At 38.6% G+C, this 19,897-nt stretch overlaps 1 long non-coding RNA gene across 1 annotated transcript in view; it reads right to left on the bottom strand.

Annotated features, from left to right (window-relative positions):
* Window positions 1-19,638, bottom strand: part of LOC116805623 — a 37,054-nt gene extending 17,416 nt beyond the window's left edge. The window contains exon 1 of the long non-coding RNA XR_004365296.2: window positions 19,009-19,638. This is a non-coding gene — a long non-coding RNA (uncharacterized LOC116805623). The remainder of the gene's footprint in view (window positions 1-19,008) is intronic.
* Window positions 19,639-19,897: the final 259 nt, after the last annotated feature.

Genomic DNA, 19,897 nt, shown 5'->3' with positions numbered 1-19,897 from the left:
TATTTAATGGACGCTTTTCGGAACATTTCCATACGAAATGAGACGTCCAAAAGCAAAAGGCGAAATGCTAATGCCCAAATACAAAAATCCAAAAAAAAAATAAATATAATAATGCGACTTGCGAGAACTACGCATCTGCTCTTTTTTTTAATTTATGGCCAGCAATAATTTCTGTTCGTTTCTGACGTATAATTTTAAAACAATAAACATAACAAAAGCCGGGGCGTGACAACTGGAATGGAAACTCAAAAATCTAAACAGATACCAGAAAATTGTAGATACGAGCACGAGAGAATTAGACAAGCCCGTACAACTGGCTGGCCCTCAGTTACAACTTGGCCAACTCGGTCATCTAATGCTTCCGGTTTAATTAGGCTTAGCCCGCTTTCGGTTCGCTTTGCTGTGGTCCACGCACTCCTCAGTTGAAGGTCTGGCCACGTCTCGTAAGATCATTGTATATTATTATATTTCATATCTATATATATATATATATATATATATTTTATTAGCGTATATACAATTGTATGTGTCGGCGTGTATTGATTGCCTGGCCAAAGTACAGCGCCCATTAAAAAGCCATTACAAAAAACATAAAAAAAAAACAAAAAACAAGTTAAGTACATGGCAACTTGTAGTTGGGTAAACGCCGATCAAAACTAAAAAAAAAAAAAAAAAAAAGCTAATAAGAATGGTCTAGCCAAGAATGCTTAACTGGAAGATACCCTATCAAAAAGCTGCACTGTAATTATCGCAAGCTGCTCAAAGTTGATAAATAACTTTTGTATTTACTCTGAGAGCAATGTGAAAATTTCAGAATATTGAAAATTTGAGCTTACTGAATTTGATAAGATATCTTTATTTGAAAGGGAGCGGCCATATTACAGGGTATACAGGGTATAGAAGCGAAAGCACTCGTCTGGCAGCGAACGGGAAGTTCATGCCCAAAAAGTTGTTAAGCTAAGTTTGTTGCTGTCCCGTTTTGGATTTCCGCTGCATGTCGACGACATGTGCCACACACAAGTGCCCGCTTCATTCCCCTCCCCTCTACCCACATTAACCACGTTTCAACGCCAACCGCGAGCTGATCACTTAAAGGGTTTTGGGATTGAGCTGTATTTGCCCATTGATAATGAACACCAATTATCGTATTGGACCTTTGCTGGTGCTGGTGCTTGTGCTTGGCATGCAAACGGCGCCCCAATGCCTAGCCAGACATACAGTTGGACGCACTCACACACACACACACACACACACACACACATACACAGAGCGAGAGGCAAGGAGAGACCCAAATGCGAAGCTTGTGACCAAAAGCCAAGTGGAGACTATTTGACCGTGACTCAGTTTTGTGAGTAATTGTTAAATATTTGTTGATCCGATGCATTTATTTGGTCTTGTCTTGGCCAAGTTTGCGTTTCCCTGTACAGCTTTGACTAATGCAGTGAAATGAATGTCTTCCAAAAACACCCAGTGAGTAATCGACTTATCGATGTGAAACTCACAGCGAAACTCTAGCAATGAGATGAGTGAGCAGCTACTACTACTACTACTACAAGAACTACTACTACTTCGATCAATTTATCGAGTAAATTGTAAATAAAACACCTAAACTCTGGACTTGAATGGATTTGTACTTGTAAATCAGTCGCTTATCAGTGGACAATTTAGTCTAACCAACTAACTAGTCTAATGGCAAGCAAATACGTAGGAAGAAATGTTTGCCTCAGTGAAATATGTGTGCCATAAATTGGGAAGCAACACAAATTATATTCGCCATATTATATATATTGTGCCACCTGCCAGCAGGAACTGCTCATTAAGTGAGCAGTGAGAGAACCAAAAATCGAGTCCAATCAAATGCTATGCGAAATATGTAAATGCATAACAATAAATTTGGTTAAGTGCGTGTTTTACATTTTCCAACCCCCTCCAACAACAAAGAAACAAAAAAAAACTTAGAAATAAAAAAATAATCAAATCAAATCAAATAGAAATATAAAAGCGAGAAATGAAGATGAATACGAGGCGGGATTCAAGATCTTCTGGCACACTTTGCGCATAAATTTTGGACTCGTTGGGTGTTCGTATATCTAAATGTATATTTTGAGGTACGTTCAGGTTAAAATGTGTGGGCGTGTTTGACCAACAACAATGGCAAGGCCAACCGAAGGCGGAGGGGGGGGGTTGCTTTATTTTGGGGGTAGGTGCGGGTACAATGGGTGTTCTCAGTTTTTTTGTGGGGGTGTTCTATTTTGTCGGCATTCGCTTTGTTGCACAAAATCACACAAATCAGCTCGTCATTATTACTGTAATTGATTGATTGATTAACTCGCACCGCTGTAATTGAAAATTGACCGACGGGCACATGCCCAGCAATCGATACACAGTGTAAACTGTGAATGCGAATATGCCGGTGGACTGGGGGGTGGCGGGGGGGACAAGAGGGCGTATCGCTCGCCATGCACTATGATCACTGAGCGTTGTCGTTGCTCAATGTCGACGCTTTTCAGTTGCAAATGAATGCTGACAATGCAACAACACCCACAGACAAACACAGACACACACAGACACACACATACCTCCATAACGACGAGATCTATAGCGATCTATTTGTAATACTAATAATACCCGCCTGTGGGGGGGGGGGGGGGTAAACAGCTGAAGAGGGGTGGTGGACACTAACAAATGCAAGTAATCAAATAAAAAAAAAAAACGACAAACAAAAGACAATAATTTGCAAATGCAAAGCAAACATTTAACAAATAAATTCCCAGTAAGAGTGGGGGGTGGGGAGCCGCAACGGGGTAAAAACCGAAATAAAACAATGTGTGCCTTGTCGTAAAAGTACAACAACAACAACAACAACAAATATAATAAAAATGTGGTAAAAAGCAAATGAAAAGCACTTGACACTGCGAACAATAACAAATAGCAATCATAAAGCAACAAGAACAACAATAACAATAACAATAACAATAACAATAACAACAACAACTTAGAGCAACAAAATATGGAATACGATTGTCAAATGGTTTTGGTATTGCATACATGTTCGTATATTTGTGCAGTAGTATGGAATATGGCAAGAATGTATGTGTGTGTGTGTGTGTGTGTGTGTGTGTGTGTGTGTGTAGGAGCTCTCATATAATCATATAACGTGAGTGGAAGCACAAGTAAAACGAACCATCCCTTGTAGGCACATGAACTGCATAATCAAATTCTCAAAGATCAAATGATATGCTGTGAATTGAATCGTTTCAATTAAGCTTAACTTTAACAAATTCCAAATGAGTCAAACTCGAATTTGGTAAGCTTGAAGCTTGTATATACATATATATATATATATATAGAAGTTGCAAATAAATTAAGTTAAATTTAATGAAATATATATTGGATAGTCGACATACTCAGACTCCACTTTACATGTATCGTATTAGTATAGCAAAGAACAGTCGATGGCATATTTGGCAACAGTACAAAATGTGATTCTACAATATCCAAAAACCTTCGGAATAGCTCGACGAGAGTTTGGCGCCCCTCTTTCAAAATTGGTATGCATATGGCAGACTGGCCATATTGATGCCAACAAATGTGTGTATTATGATATTTTAATTAATTTCGAGTTTATTTTCAATAAATTGCTTATTGTTTTAAATGAGTTTAGTCTTTTAATTAGCATGCAGAAATATATGAATTTATTGTTTAAATTAAGAAAAAAATTTCAAAATTTATGAGATACGGAAAAGCAAACGAAGTAAAAAACAAAAAACCAACAAAATTCTAAACAGCAAAGAAAGAAAAGACAAAAATATATATTTTTATGTTTAGCTGAGGAGAAACTAGTTTTAAACTAATGAATGGCCAACTGGCACGACAGTGTGCGTGAATGGGAAGTTGCAGATACAAAAAGTATCTAAACATAAACGCACAAACACACACACACACACACACACACACACACACACACAGATATATATGTATATGTTTTAGAATATGGCAAATGAAATGCCAATGAACCACGGAGGCCAAAACGCTCAGCGCTGGATTTTTTATTTGTTTTGAATAATTTATGAATGTTTGCCAAATGGCCAAGAGAACAAGCGGGCCCAAACAGCTTTGACCACAGCCACAGCAACAGCCACAGCAACAGCAACAGCAACAGTCACAGCCAGAGAAATGAGTCGACTGTGCGCCAATCAATGGGCCATTTGAAAGTCAACCAAAAAGCTAACAAATCTGCAAATGGGCATGGCCGCCATGAAGAACCACAGCCAAATGCACTCCCACTCTACAAGCCAAACAAACCACCAAACCACTAAACCATCAAACCACCCCCCCCCCAAACCCTTGGCTAGCACACCTTTATGCCAATTCGGTCAATGGGCCAGGCGACAAAGACGTCAGAGACGTTTTGGCTCGACAGTTGCGTCGTAAATGTGACAAATAGCTGAAGTTTTAGCGCATTATTCTTAGTCAGGCACACAGCAAGTAAGATATTAGCTCCCACACACACACACACACACACGCACACAGAAGCACACACGCACACAGATACATACAAGCGCCCACTGACAACAACAACAACAACAACAACAAGAACGTAAAAGTAACAAAGTGTAACGAAGTTATAAATCCAAAAGTTTGACGCCCACGTCAAGGCCACAGCTAATTTGCATATCTCAACTCAAACTCTGAAACATTCAAACTCTGCACTCAAATTCGTGTATTCGTTTACAACAAAAGGGCTAGGGTTGCCAACAACCCAAAATGTTGATGTGATTTACGTGCGTATGTTTTAATACATATTGATTCACCAAATTGAAGATATTCGGAATGCTTTTGAGGCCGAATCAGAGAAACAGAATTCTATCAAAAAATACTCGTATATCAAAAAATATATCTGTAGACTTCCATGAATAATCCTCTTGCTGCTACAGATATTTGATTCAGTTAAATCAGTCGCTTTACTCTCGACTTTTAGTGCTAGATTTTGAAGTACATATTTTAGCGAACTTTAGCTAATTTGGTAATTTTCGAGAGTTCTTTATAACACCCAGTTGATGATTACGTTTTTCAATTATGGATAATAGAAACGTTAGCAAAGGTTTAATAACGAACAAGATCAGCTTTAATTGGTTAACTTTATAGCCACACTTTATCTAATTGCGAAAGCAATTATTTTGATATGCGCTAACGAGAACTGGTTCCCGAGAACAATCCTTCAATAACAAGTGTTATGACCCAGTGTGAACCAAGCATACAGCATAAGTCATGTACCTTTTTTTTTAGCTTCATACATAAAATATATTCATACGAAAATATTTCTCAGAATTGCTCACTTAGCAACTGGAACTGGTTCAGCATAGCACTTAGTGGTTCATTTGGCTTAAGTATTTTTTTTTTGGTTCTGTTTTTTTTTTGTTCTGTTTTTTTTTTGTGCTGTTCTTTTTTTTTTGTGATAGTGCCAGGGTTCAGGTGCGAAGTACAAGTCTGCTGGATACAGTACATGAAGCTTGCACATACATACCATGAATAGATACATACAATTTATATATATATATATATATGCAGGCATACATAGATGTATGTATATGTAGTATATAACGATGTGCGTGTGTAACTAAATACAATGCAAATTTCATTCGTGGCCACGTTTGTTGTTGTTGTTGTTGTTATTTAGTCGAAAATAAAAGACAGCAACAACGAGAAGCATATATTGAAATATATTATCCCACACACGCACACACACACACACACACACACACATACAGATACAGATACATATATATATATATATATATCTGTATGTGTACGCATGCAAATAATACACCCCCGTGACACTGCTGCAGCGGCATAATTAATTAGTTGCCATCGGTGCGGTGCGGTTGTGGAATCACCCGGTATTCTCGTCTTCCCCTCCCTCCGCCCCCCCCTCCCTACGCACCCCACCCGCCCCTGCCCACACTCCTCTCTCAGTTTGGGGAGCTGCGTCGCTTGTGCTAATGAGCCCATATTGTGCGAAATAAAAAATAAACTGAAACTAAAAACAAACACAACAGAGTTCAAAACACAACAAAAAAAAAACATTATAAAAACAAAAAAAATGCTGTTAACAGCACTGGTCAAAACCAGAAAGACAAAGTGAGGTGGGAAGCGGGACGTGGGGTGGAGGGGGCTGACTGACTGGCGGGAGCAGCAGAGGAAGCAGCAAACGTTGAACACTATTAAAATGGATTCCCGCCGGACTTCCTGGGCATATTATATTACCAGCTGTTGGGCTGTTGATGGACATGACCCAAAAAACCAGCGACAGCAACAGCAGCAGCAACAGCAGCAGCAGCTGAAATATAAGCAGAGCGGGAGAGAGAGCGGGCCAGAGAATGAGGGAGGGAGAAAAGTGACCCATAAAAGACAATGTGCAGCGACAGCGGCGAAAGTAATGGCACAGGAGACAGGCGAAAGACAGCGAAAGCAAACGAAGCAAAACCGCTGCGAGCTGCTCTGCCTCCTCTTGCTCTGTGTGGAAGCCAAACCTTGGGCCGCGCCCTTACAAGCTACACACACGCACTGGGGCACACACACACACACACACACACACACACACACACACACACACACGCACACACACACACACAGAGACACCTACACAGTGGGAGAGTGGTGCATTAATATGATTAGCAGCCAGGACGCAGGAAGCGAGCGAGTGCGAGTGCGAGAGCGAAAGCTAATGCCATTTCCTGGACACGGACTGCGACGTCGACTGTGACGGCGACTGCGACTGCGACGCGGACACGGGAAGGTCATTGGGCGCTGGCCGATCGCCTGCAAGCAGGCCATATGGCACCACCAGCACCGCCAGCACCACCAGCAATGCTACAATGCTGCAGCCCACGTGCATGTGCAGGCAGCGACCGAAATACAAGATACAATATACAATATACCAGATACCAGATACCATATACCATATACCAGATACCAGATACCAGATACAAGATACTTAACTAACCAAGTGGCATGTGAATTTTGTGCAGCCGCGTTGGCGTCGCTGCGGAAGTGCAGCTAAAGTAGACGCCAACGCGCAACGGCCAAAATAAAAATAAAAACCACATTTAAAAAAACGAAATGAGGAAAGCTTGAATCACTGATTTCAACATTGATGGCAAGAGTAATTATGCAAATATGGTGAGTCTTTAACAAGCTAACGTTTTAGTTGCAACAATTTTTTGGTAATTAAAGTGACATTAAATAATCGAATTGCTTACTTTGGCTGCCCCTCAAATATGAATCGCATGTGGCATGTGGCAACACTCTAGTAAAACCCATAGATAAAAATTGATTGTTTGCCAGATTTTTGGTAGATCTAATCAATCCAAATGCTGCACTAATCAAGCCCATGTTGAAGTTAAATTATTGTGGCATAGTCTCTCTGACAGCCCAATCAATTTGGCAATCAATCTAGTTAAGTGAATTCCTTACAGCCGTTATTCAATTGCGTTAAGACACAAGTCGGAGCGGAGCACCTGTTATGCTGGTTGCAGCCAAAAGTATTTTTGGGCTTGTCTTGAAAACCTGAACCGTATGCGCTCTCAGGAGGCAACATTTCTGAATAGATCTGAATAGATATGTTACTATATCGTTTATGCTATATAGCTGCAGACACAGCTACATGTGGTGTGCCTAAGCATTTACACAACATTCAATTTCCCTATGCAAATCACCCGAGCACAAAATAACAACAAATCTTTTTTCTTATTTTATTTTTTGTATTTTATTTTTTTTTTTGGCTGGCATTTGCTGCCGTTGCTCTTAGACCTTGAACAAGGTGAAGTTGATTGTTGAGTTGTTGTTGATATTGTTGTTGCTTTTATATTTTTTTGAAGTTCAAAGTTAATTTGCGCCAAAGCAACCAAGGAAACCAAACGAAACGAACAACAACAAAAAAAACGGAGGGGGGTGTGGGGGGGGGGGGTGTGGGGGGGGGGGGCAAGAAAAACGAAACGAAATCGTCGACGCCGCATAAACAATGCAAAGATAAAGATACAAAATCCAATTGCTGAAAAATTCACACCTCCGAGCAACTAGCGACGAAGAAGAAGCACAACAATACCAGCAACAACAATAACAACAACAACAGCTGAATAACAAGAGACTCATGACTTGCGCACAACGTGGCGTATGCTTAATGAAAATCAGTTTTGAGCATTCTTTTGCAACGGAGCGTAGCGCGTGGAGCATGGAGCGTGGAGCGTGGAGCGTGGAGCGTCGAGGGGCAGCAGGACGGTTTGGAGCGATCAATCACAGAGGGCATCACATGAGAACAACACAAAGAACAAACTTATTTGGAAGTCTTGAGTTTGAATCGGAGTTCGATTTCGAGTGCCAGCATTGCCGGTTTTCACACCCCACAGCTACAGATACAGATACAGATACAAAGATACACACACATAGGCAAATATGTTTGTACAAAAAAAAAAAAAAACACTTCCGCACAGTGGGCCACGCAGCAGCACAAACAGAAATATTTGAATGCCAACAAATTTAAATTTTCATTTGTTATTTGATGGAATGTGTGAAAAGTGTGCAACAGGAGCAGAACTGCTGTTTGCCACTCGGCTCAAATGCAATTCTTAACACAAACAGAATTTGTCAAGCGGTTGCCACGTGTAACTTTAGTTCTGTTCCCCGTTTCGGTGGCGCCCCCTTGTTGCATGCAAACAATTTAGCAGCAAACCCCGCCCAATCGTTGGTCGAAAGTGCGCTGCAATGCAGTGTGGCACGAGTTGAGCCCCTGCCCCTGGCACGCGCTTAACTTGCGGTCAGACGGACAGGCGGACGCCAGAATAAAGTTGGTAAAACAGGCGACGAAAACGTTTACAGGGAAAGAGTATTATTAGCAATAAATGTTAACAAAATTGCGATTATTTATCCGCTCACATTTGGATAAGTAGCTTCTAAAGAGCATTTGTATATTAAGAATCCATAAACATAGATTCATCTACACAACCTATTAAATATTTAAGAGGAACTCAAAAGTCGATTGCTCTCTCTCTCTCTCTGTCTCTCTCTGCCTCTCTCTCTCTCTCTTATGGCTAATTGATCAGCTCCACTTAATATTTAGCCTGTCTCGCCTATCCACTTATCCAGTCGGATTCGATTTGATTTTGCATTGCACACTGCACACTCCTCCGCCCAATCTTTAACGTTGCTACAGACGATCAGACGATAATGGACAGTTGGAAGAGATTCTGCCAGCTGCGTGTTGCCTGACCACCCTTGACTTATTTCAAACATTTTACGTATTGCGCAATGAGTGTATCTGAATGTGATTGTGACTGTGACGCGACGCAGATACATTTTGTATGTTTTTGTTTTGGTTTTGCTTCTTTTTTTTTTTTTGCTGCTGCTGTTTTTTTGTGTGTACTCGCACTGTGCCAGAGTTGACAAATTGCCGCTGATGTTAACAACAGCAACAACAGCAACAGCAACAAGGCAATCATTTGACCTTGTCGCTGCATTCTCTCCATGCTAACCGAATGCCCGTAACGATCATCATTTTCCAGCGTACAATTTATTGTTGCGGATTTTTTTTTCTGTTTTTTTGACAAATTTTCTTTGTTTTTAATAAATGACATATAATGAGACCTTACTATTTATTGTTGGTTTAATTTAGCCCCCGTACTAACAACAAAATAGAAACCATAAGGAAAAATACTAAAACAAAAATCACAGTTTTCCCATATTTAAAGCAACCTTCAGTTTGTGTTATTTTTTTCCGATTTAGGAAGCCCTGTGTGCTGTCGTTTTTTTTTGTGTCCCTCTCTGTTCCCCTCTCTAGTTCTGTCTTTCCATTGTTTAATTGTTATATAATTAAGATGCGCGCTATTATTATACATACTTAACTATTTTGGAGCGAACGAGAGCTGTTGTTATTTTTATACTGTTTTTTTGTTTTTGATTCTTTTTTCATTTACTGTCTGATTTTATGGCGCAAAAAGCGTAACACCGACAAACACAAACCTAAATCTGAAATCCGACAAAATACAAATATATAAAACCAAAGCTGCCGACGGGAGTCGGGCCCTGCCCACCGCAGCGGAAAGTCATTTTTTACTCACACAAAGAAAAAACAAAAAAACAACAACAACAAAAACAAAACAAAAATTAACGACAGCAACACGCACAACAAAAATTTTGGATATCATTACGTTTGGGCATTTGTTATTCGGGTTTTCTAATTGCCGGGCACAGCTGTGTGCTGTAAATTGTGAACTGTGGAGAGCTCCAAGCGCCGAGCTCCAAGCTCCAAGCTCCGAGTTCCGAACTCTGCGAATATTCGTCTCTACCTGGTAGCTGACGCTTTTGGCTTAGGCTTCGGCATCGGCGCGACGAGTGCTCGTCTCTTGCTGGAGAACTTGACTTTATTTTTACAGTCCCGGACGAGGCTCGTTAAATCACAACACTTGCGTGCGTGTGTGTGTGTGTGTGTGTGTGTGTGTGTGTGTGTGTGTGTGTGTGTTTGAGTATGCGTATGTTTGTGTGTGTGTGTGTGAAAAAAAAGCGACTGAGTTGTGGGTAGTTGAAGATGTCTACGCTGATAGCGCAGCTGTCAAATGACTGGCTTAAACTGACATTTCTCTGACTGGGCTGCAATCCAAGCAAACCAAATCAAAGTTCGAGAACAATATGAAAGAGCTCTTTGGTAACCCGAATCGCCAAGCAACACACTTTACTTTCCTCAAGCTCGTCCAGCAGTGAAAGACTCTCGGCTTGCAACAGTCCTCTTCAGATTCTTCAGGTTTTAATACTCAGTACCCGCAAGTAGTGTGACAGAGCATATTGGTTGAGTTCGTTTCGTTCGTATTATAATATTGTAAGCATATGTAAATGATAATCATTAAACTTAATGCATATGCTTGACATTTGCAGGTAAATTACATACACGATCTGACAGAATTCGTATTACTTCGTGTAAATCAAATATGTTGCTTGATTCCACAGTAAACATTTCTTACATTCTCGAATGCCCAAAAGGACAACAAAAATCGCAAATTATTATTATTCGATTTGAATATATATTTCTTATTCTTATTTATAAATATATATAGTGTTTTTTTAATGGAATCGCAACATGCAAATAATATTGGCAACAGTGGTATCTGGTTAATAGAAAAGATCACTCGAAAATTGAGTATTTGGCTCTCGGATAGAAAAATCGTACTTTGCAAATATAGCTATGTAAATATGTATTCGGGAAAGTTTGTATTTATTTATCTTTCGAGATAGCTGTTCTCTTTCGTTATGGCTGTGCCTTATTTTTGGGCGTCCAGCAGTGCCACGCCCACACTATATTATAAAAGCGCAGGCAACATGCGGCTTTTAATGACCCACGTTTTTTTTTGTTTTCTGTGTTTTTTTTTTGTCGGGTTTCGGGTTTTTTCGGTTTTCAGTTTTCGTTGCTGGTCAAATTCGAAGAAGGCGTGAGAAGCGACTAAGCCTCGACAACAAATTCAAGTTCAATTTCAATGGTTGCTTTTGTTGTTGTCGTTGCTGTTGTTGTTGTCGTTGCTGTTGTTGTTGTCGTTGTTGTTGTTGTTGGTACGTGCAATGAAAGCAAAAGTTGCGTTTGGGCAATCAAAGCGCAGCGGCGCGTGACGCTAGCGCCAACGTCGACGTCGCCTGCAATTCAAATGACCAAACAATGAGGGTTGAAGGGGTTTTTGGGGGGTGGTTGGCATTGCGACATGTCAAAAGAGCGTAATTTATTGAACGGCAGAAAAAAAAATAAAACTACGCATAAATAAATAAATAAAACGACAGACAGACAACAGCAGCAACAACTTTTGCGAGCTTCCTTTACGTTTTTATTATTTGCCCGCCTCATTATTATATTCTTCTTATTTCTCTTTTATATTCATACATATATATATATATATATATATATATATATATATATATATTTTTTTTTTTTTTTTGGCAAAATAAATTAGAATTATAGACAGCAACAGCGAAGAAATGCGTAGATACAGATACAGATAGTACTGTGGATAGAGACACAGATAGAGATACATTCACAACGCCAACACATTTCCAGTTTAGCGCCAAGAAAAGCGCAATAGAAAAAAAGGGACAGACACATAGAGAGAAAAAGAGAAAGACAGACAGAGAGAGAGAGGGAGAGAGGGCGACAAACGACACACATATGGCTGCAATTAAGCAATTTTTGGAGGCAACAACAACAACTAAAACAACAAAAGATGATATATGCGACTCGCTAGACTCACAAATTGGAATCAAGACACGACGTCAAGAACCAAAAAAAATAAAAAATAAAAAAACCAAATGAAATGAAAAATCAACGAAAATTCGGCAATTATAAAAATGAAATACAAGTAAGAATACATTAATCTAGCCAATGAGATGCCCTATATGCATCCATCAGTCACACATGGACTATATCAGCCTTAACTGAGCATCATACATATAGCATACTTAAAAAGAGTTGTAAATCGATTCGAGTCATGTTTGATTTACACTTGCTTATGATTTTCCTCTTTACTCGTCTTTATGTTACAGGGTATAAGAGTCTAAAAAATAAAAAAAAATAATAGAAAACACACCAACGAAAATTCGACAATTAAAAAATAAAAGCCGACCCCAAATGAATGATTTTTTTGTTTTTGTTAATGCATATAGACCAATGTACATACATATGTACATATAGATGTACATATAGATGTCCCCTCGTAGATACTACATTTATATGTATGTATTACACAGATACATATTTAGAATCTGTCTTCTTTTGGCTGCTGCTGTTGTTGCTATTATTATTATTATTATTATTATTATTGTTGTTGTTGCTGTGTTTATTTTCCAACAGCAAACACCAAAAACAACAAGAACAACAACAGCACAACAAATTTAATGTGCTTCAAGGTTAGACGCAACGTTTGAGGCAAAGCAACAAGAACAACAACAAAGTTAATATAAAATAAAAATTTACAACAAGAACATACAACTAAATTAAAATCGTGATGAATTTTAAACAATAAAAAAATAAGGTAAACAACAAACACTTAAAAAATAGAGGAATGAGAGCGAAAGAGACAGAGCGTGTGACACGCAGCAACAATAAAAGGAAATACGAGTTAAGAAGAAAGAAACACAATAAAAAAAGGCCAAAATACAAAAAAAAAAAAATACTACAACAATACAAGCCAAAAATCAATACGAACCTTTTCATTTCATTTTTGGCAATACCCTGTACCGATTCCAAATTTATGAGTATAATATAATGTTTGTGCAACAAACAGAAATAGATAATTACTAGCATATTATGCATTATTCGTCTATTTTTATAATCCCATCGATCGCAGAGTCCATTAAGACTGAAACAAGACAACTTTACAAGAAATTTAACTAACATTAATTAAAAACTAGTTTCAATCAGATGAGATTTTGTTACAGTTTTTTTTTTTTTTACATATGTACAGGGTATATGTATAGCCTTGTCGACACGCTGGGATGCATCTCAAAATCTTACTTATTCATTTCGAAGATTGCGTTGGACAAATAAGAGAAATAATCTTAGCAGTTTTTCTAATTGTATTCATTTCAGATGCATATGCATCATATTATTTAAATATTTATACAATTTATAAAAAAAAAAAAACAAAAACCGAATAACCGAATTACTGTCATATGGCTAGAGTATTAGAAGTTCGTATAGACTGCCTTGAATAAAGATAGGTGTAGGCAAGGGGGTAACTTTTATTGTTATTTTATGGGGCTTTTTGGCTTGCTGGAGCTGACTTGCTTTGCTTTGCTCCGCTTGGCTTTGACAAACGGCGAACCGGTTTTTGGCTTTTGGCCCAGCTCCGTTTCTGTTTCTGTTTCTGTTTCTGTTTCAGCTTCAAATTCTGTTTCTTTTGCTGTTGCTGTTGCCCGGTTTTTAGCATTTTTGGCAAATACTTTTAATGGCTTAAGTAAATCAACTGCACACACACACACACACACACACACAGAGGAAGAGGGCGAGAAAGAGAATTTTATTTGAGCATTCGATTTGCAGGTTTTTGGTGCCATCCGCTTCTGGGCCAAAGAAAGCGCAAGTGGGTCCAACACAGAACCCAAAAGAATAGGACAATTGATAATAAATAGGGTTGGGATTCACGTTCACGTTCGATTTTTAGTTTTAGTTTCAGTTTCAGTTGTTGTGTGTGTATTATAAATAATATGTATGCATGTGTGTGTGTGTGTGTGTGTGTGTATGAGAAATGTGTCTGGTTGGGTTAATTGCCTAATGAATGGAGCTACAATCGATTGTTTGTCTTGATTATGCGGGCTTTTCAATAAGGGAAGGGAGCAAAAGAGGGTTAAAGGCAAGCAATGTGACAGCAATCACATGAAAAAAAAATACAACACAAAAATACCGGCTTTAATTCGTAGGCGATTTCAGCCTTATGAGCTCAAAAAATTATAAATAGCGATAATTACGATCAGCCTCTTTTTAATTTGTATGTTGATAAATTGTACTTAAAAACTAACTGCAAAACAGTTTCAATCTTTAATTTGTTTGCCAAATTATATTCCATATTTTTCATGCAATAATTTCCGACTAATAATGAGTTAAATAAATATGTGTGTCATAAATTGTTTGTGTTTCTCGCTTGTCCGATCAAAATAATATTTAAGAAAAATCATAAATGAAGATTATTTTAAGGAATTCTATCATATTTGCAGAGTAAAACTATTCCCTATGTGAGTAAAAATCAAAGGCAAAAACAATAAGTAGCCATAGCTGCACGATCTTGCATAATAATATTATTTAATATTGCGAAGACTGTACAGTGTACACACAAATTAATCACTCAGCCCAATAATTATTCGTATATTCTTGTCGTAAAAAAGAACCAAAAGATATTATTAAAAAAAAATTAAACTAAAAATTATCAAAATAAATAATTTAATATAAAATGTTGGCATAGGAAAATTATTAATTTAAACCAAAAATATTTCAAAACTTTTTCAAAATACGAAAGAAAAAAAAAAGGTGAAAATGGTTCTTAATATCGATTGATCTATATAATAGCTATATTAATAATGGCTTGCAAACTTTGACACAAAGTGATGACCAAGTTACTGATGGTATTAGCAGTAATATTAGCCTATTCAGCTAACAAGGCAATTTTTATCGATTAATTTGCATGCATATTGTGACAAATTAACTGCAAAAATCCCATATAACAGCTGCTAAAGTATAAGATGCTGAGTACGAATACTTATTAGACGGACTGTACATGCATCAACAGATGTTCGTATTTCATATAGATAAAGTAGCTGTTGGTTTTGCCAGTCTCGTTGTTAGTTTTTGTTTTTCTCTTTACATTTAGCATCTGCATTGCTCATCTACACGTAGTGACATATCCATTTATTCATTTATTAGTTTATTTACTTGGCAGCTCGGTGACAATTTCATTGCGCTACAAATATTTCAAGCCAAAAAAAAAACAACAACAATAACAAACAAAATAAGAAGAAACACAACAAGAGAAGCGTCGAAAAGATATTCCAAAATGTGCCTTCATAAAGTTTGACAGTTTTGTGTCGTACGAAATGTTTGACAGGCCCCAGAACAAAAATATGGATGAATGCTGAAATGGATGTGAATATGTGTGAATCAGTATGTATATTTGAAAGCGAATGGATAACTTGAATTGAGCTGGAATACGTGGCAAACGTCTGTAGCCGAAATGTTCTTTAGATGCCTTCCAGAGCACTTAACTTCACGCGTAATTTATTGTGAATGGAATAGAAAGGACTCATTAACACGCAGTAAACACTCACTCACACACACACACACACACATACATACATACGTGTACATATATTTGAAGACCATCTTTTTAGCATATTTATATTTGCGTAATTCGATCTACACGCCTAAAATTGAGATGCTTGCTTCAAGTTCGCGATTAATCGTAATATATTCAATTCTTAATGTTCTATGCAAAAAAAGTTGAAGATGTTTTGATTTAAATACGCTTTCATATGCTAAAAGTTGTTGTTCCCAAATGACCATATATTCATATGTATATATATATATATATATATATATATATACATGTATCTACGATGTATGTGTGTGACTGTGTTTGATATAAAAAATAAAATGTACTCGAATAGAAATAAAACACATGTCGTTCACATTCAAAGTTGGAGAAACTTTAAAGATATTGGAAATCATACTGAAAATGAGCATGGAAAAGGGAAGGGAATAGGGGCATGGGGAATGTTATTGCGACTGGAGCAAATTGGGAAAGGGCTGGCAGGTCGCCGATTCTGGTTCGGGTTCGAGCTCGAGCTGGGTGTCTGGGCTCTGCAATGTGTGGCCTCAGTTTTCGGAACATATATATATGTGTATATATATATATATATATATATATATATATATATATATATATATATATATATATATATATATATATATATATATATATATATATATATAAATTTATATATATATATATACATGTACACACGCACACACAAGCAATGAGTGTGTTTGGTAGTAACAGTAACTACTGCGTCTTGGGCTTGACTCCAACTGCCAACAATGGAAATCATTCATGGCACACACATACACAACACACACACACACACACACACACACACATAGAGGGCATAATTTTATGAAAAGAGTTTTGTGGCTCGCCCCTTTACATGTATGTGTGTGTGTGTGTGTGTGTGTGTGTGTGTGTGTGTGTGAATATGAGTACGAGTAACGGGTAGTGGATATGAGTACATATAAGCACTTTAGTACTCTATACATGTGTGTGTGTGTGTGTGTGTGTGTGTGTGTTGTTACCCCTGACACCCTGCGTCCCTGTCACGCATGTTGACAACAATAACAATAACAACAACAATAACAACAAGAACACCAACGGCAGCAGCAAGAAAAAGAAGAAGCAGACGAAGAAGGAAACAACAATAAACATGGCGGGGTTGAGTTTAGTTTTAGGGTTTTTTTGAGTAGTGGGAAGGGGGGTGTGTGGGGCATAGTGGATGGGGTCATTTTCTATGGCATTTTCCGCATTCGCTCGCATAAATCTTAAGCTATAAAATGCGCAGCACTGAGCACTGAGCACTGAGCTCTTTTCTTTTTTCCTTTTTGAAAACTGCAAGTTAAGTATGTATATAGATTTGTATGTAATGGGAATAGTAATAGTAACAGTAATAGTAAAAGGAATAGTAAAAGTGAGAGACAGGCTGCAGCTTATCATCTACTTGCTGCAGAGGGTGGCTAGCAACCCCACAAAAGCAGGGGGTGGTTGCTTACTTTGACAATGCCACGAAATTTGCGCATTGTTGAAAATGCTCAATAAATTAATGAATTTCAGCAAGAAGGAAAATACACAAAATGAAGGAGGAGCAGCAGCAAGGGGGAGTCCGCAACTTGAAATAAGGGAAGGGAAGAAGAGTGCGCGGGTGGGGGGGGGGGGGGGTGTATACTAGGACTAGGCGTTGAAAAGCAGCCAAAGCAAAAGCAAGAAGTGCGCACAGAGGCAAAACACCTGTTAACCTGTGTATATCTGTATGTGTATCTGTATCTGTATCTGTATCTGTATCTGTATCTGTATCTGTATCTGTATCTGTATCTGTATCTGTATCTGTATCTGTATCTGTATCTGTATCTGTATCTGTATCTGTATCTGTATCTGTATCTGTATCTGTATCTGTATCTGTATCTGTGTGTGTGATGATGAGCTGGCAAGCAGCGAATCCGTCTAGCTGCATGTGTGTGTGTGTGTGTCTATGTGTGTGTGAGTGCCCCTTAGCAATGGCACGAGCCGCAGACAGTTGCCCGCTAGTAATTGCCACAGGCGCCCCCTTTCCATGCTCCTCGTGCGCCCCTCTTGCTGCATCCAAGAAGATGGAGCACAAGAAATTGGCAAAAAGAAACAACAACAACAAAACAAAACACAAGAGAAAAAGTACCGCGTGGCCCATATGCAAAAGGAAAGGAATTTGAAGAATGGATTTTTTCTATATTTGTGCATTGTATATGGAGCATAGCAGCTAAATGGGAATAGGGGGGTATAAGGGAGTTGTCTGACGTTGGGTTGAGGAAAAAGAGGCAGCAGAAGCAGTCGACAAGATAAACCAGTTATCCCAATTATCGAACATAATTCCAAGACAATTGCGGACTTGCAGAAAGATAAAGATGTGAAAGAAATGTGTGTGAAAAACATAAAAGGAATGATGACTAAGGCAAGCCTCAAATAACATTGACCAGCCGATCGAGAACTAATCAATTCGAATATATATGATACTAGAGTCAGTAAGTGTTCTAATATTGAATTTAAAGATACAGCCAAATACGGAATATCCTATTTCTGATAATGATGCAGATTCAGGTATCCAAAGTGAGGCTTAGATTGTGCCGATTCTGGATGGAATTTAGCTCAAGACTGGAGTTGAGAAAATGAGAATCAAAATCAAGGAGATCTAATAGGGTTCTGAATGGAATGGAATCACAAAAAATGATGATGGATAGACGATGATGATTAATATATAGACTGATAGATTGGAATTATTCGTCAAATCAAGATTCCGCTGAGTCCATGCATATATACAGATGTAAAAGAGGCAAATTATTAAAGAGCTAGTAGAATCGATTTTCTATTGGGGCTGTCTTAGCTGAATGCCCCGCACTGTAAACGCGGTGCTAATGAAATCAACCATTGCCACTCAATAGGGTCCGTTTTGCAAGTGTATGCAATTTGCATGTTGCACCGTACTCGAACCAATACATATAGTCGGGGCTTTCCTCAACCACATAGCTTTAGATATCACATAAGCGTTCCATAATCAGCGGATGAGAGGGTGGGGAGCCTAGGGGTCGCTATTTAACCCAGAGGTTGGGGACAGCAATGCGATAAATGCGACAGCATGTGTGTAGAGTCACGTAGTCGTAGGAGCGGGGCCCTATGCGGTACGGCTGCTCACCTGTTGTGCGATGACGATCCGGAAGAGGCACTTGTAGAAGAAGAAGATGATGACTTGTAGGCAGGGAGATAGAGAGAGAGAGAGAGAGAGCAATTGAATGCGTGTGTTGGTTAAACTGTTGACTGTCTGTTGAGACTGAGTTGGGCTGTTAACCAACACTGCTCGAGGGTCCCAGGGGACTCGTTTGATTTGTGGTAAGTAGCACTTGTGGACACTAAAGCGTGACGCTGTTATAAGGCATTTTGGTAGCACTTGAGGGAGTATGTAACACTTCAAAAAAAATAGTACGATCTTTGCGATCCAGGCAGATTTATAGGTATATCTGTATATGTATAATGATACAGTTGCTATATCGCTATATCTGTTGGAAGCTGCGCCGCGCGCGTACCACAATAAATGTATATTTATGTATTTATATATATATATGTTGGAATATATTGAAACACAAACGGAACATACGATATATGTACGACGAGGGTTACTATAACAAATATGATTACGATTACGGTTACGGTTACGGATACGGATACGAGTAGGTGTTGGTATTGTTGTCTGGGTGTTAACGGGCGTAGAAAAACTCAATTCAGCATTTTTCGGGGGCGCTTTTTGTAAGTGTTTTATTTATTTATTTTGTATTTTTTATTTATTTTTTTCTTATTTTCAGTTTCAGAGTTGCTCACGCGACGAAACCAACACGTTGAATAAAAGTTCGGGCGAATTTCAAATTCGCTTAAAGCCAATAAGTCAGTCGACGTCGACCGAACAGCGGTGGCGACGCCAGCAGCGGCAGCGCGTTCTAACGCGAGAGCCAAAAGAACAAAACGAAACGGAACGACAGACGAGAGACGACAGACGACGACGACGACGGCGACGACGAAACGAGCTAAAG

Source organism: Drosophila grimshawi, unplaced genomic scaffold (genome assembly GCF_018153295.1).
Source record: "Drosophila grimshawi isolate 15287-2541.00 unplaced genomic scaffold, ASM1815329v1 contig_848, whole genome shotgun sequence".
Classification (NCBI taxonomy): domain Eukaryota; kingdom Metazoa; phylum Arthropoda; class Insecta; order Diptera; family Drosophilidae; genus Drosophila; species Drosophila grimshawi.
Note: the sequence above shows the minus strand (reverse complement) of the source record. Positions and strands in the feature narration are given on the sequence as shown.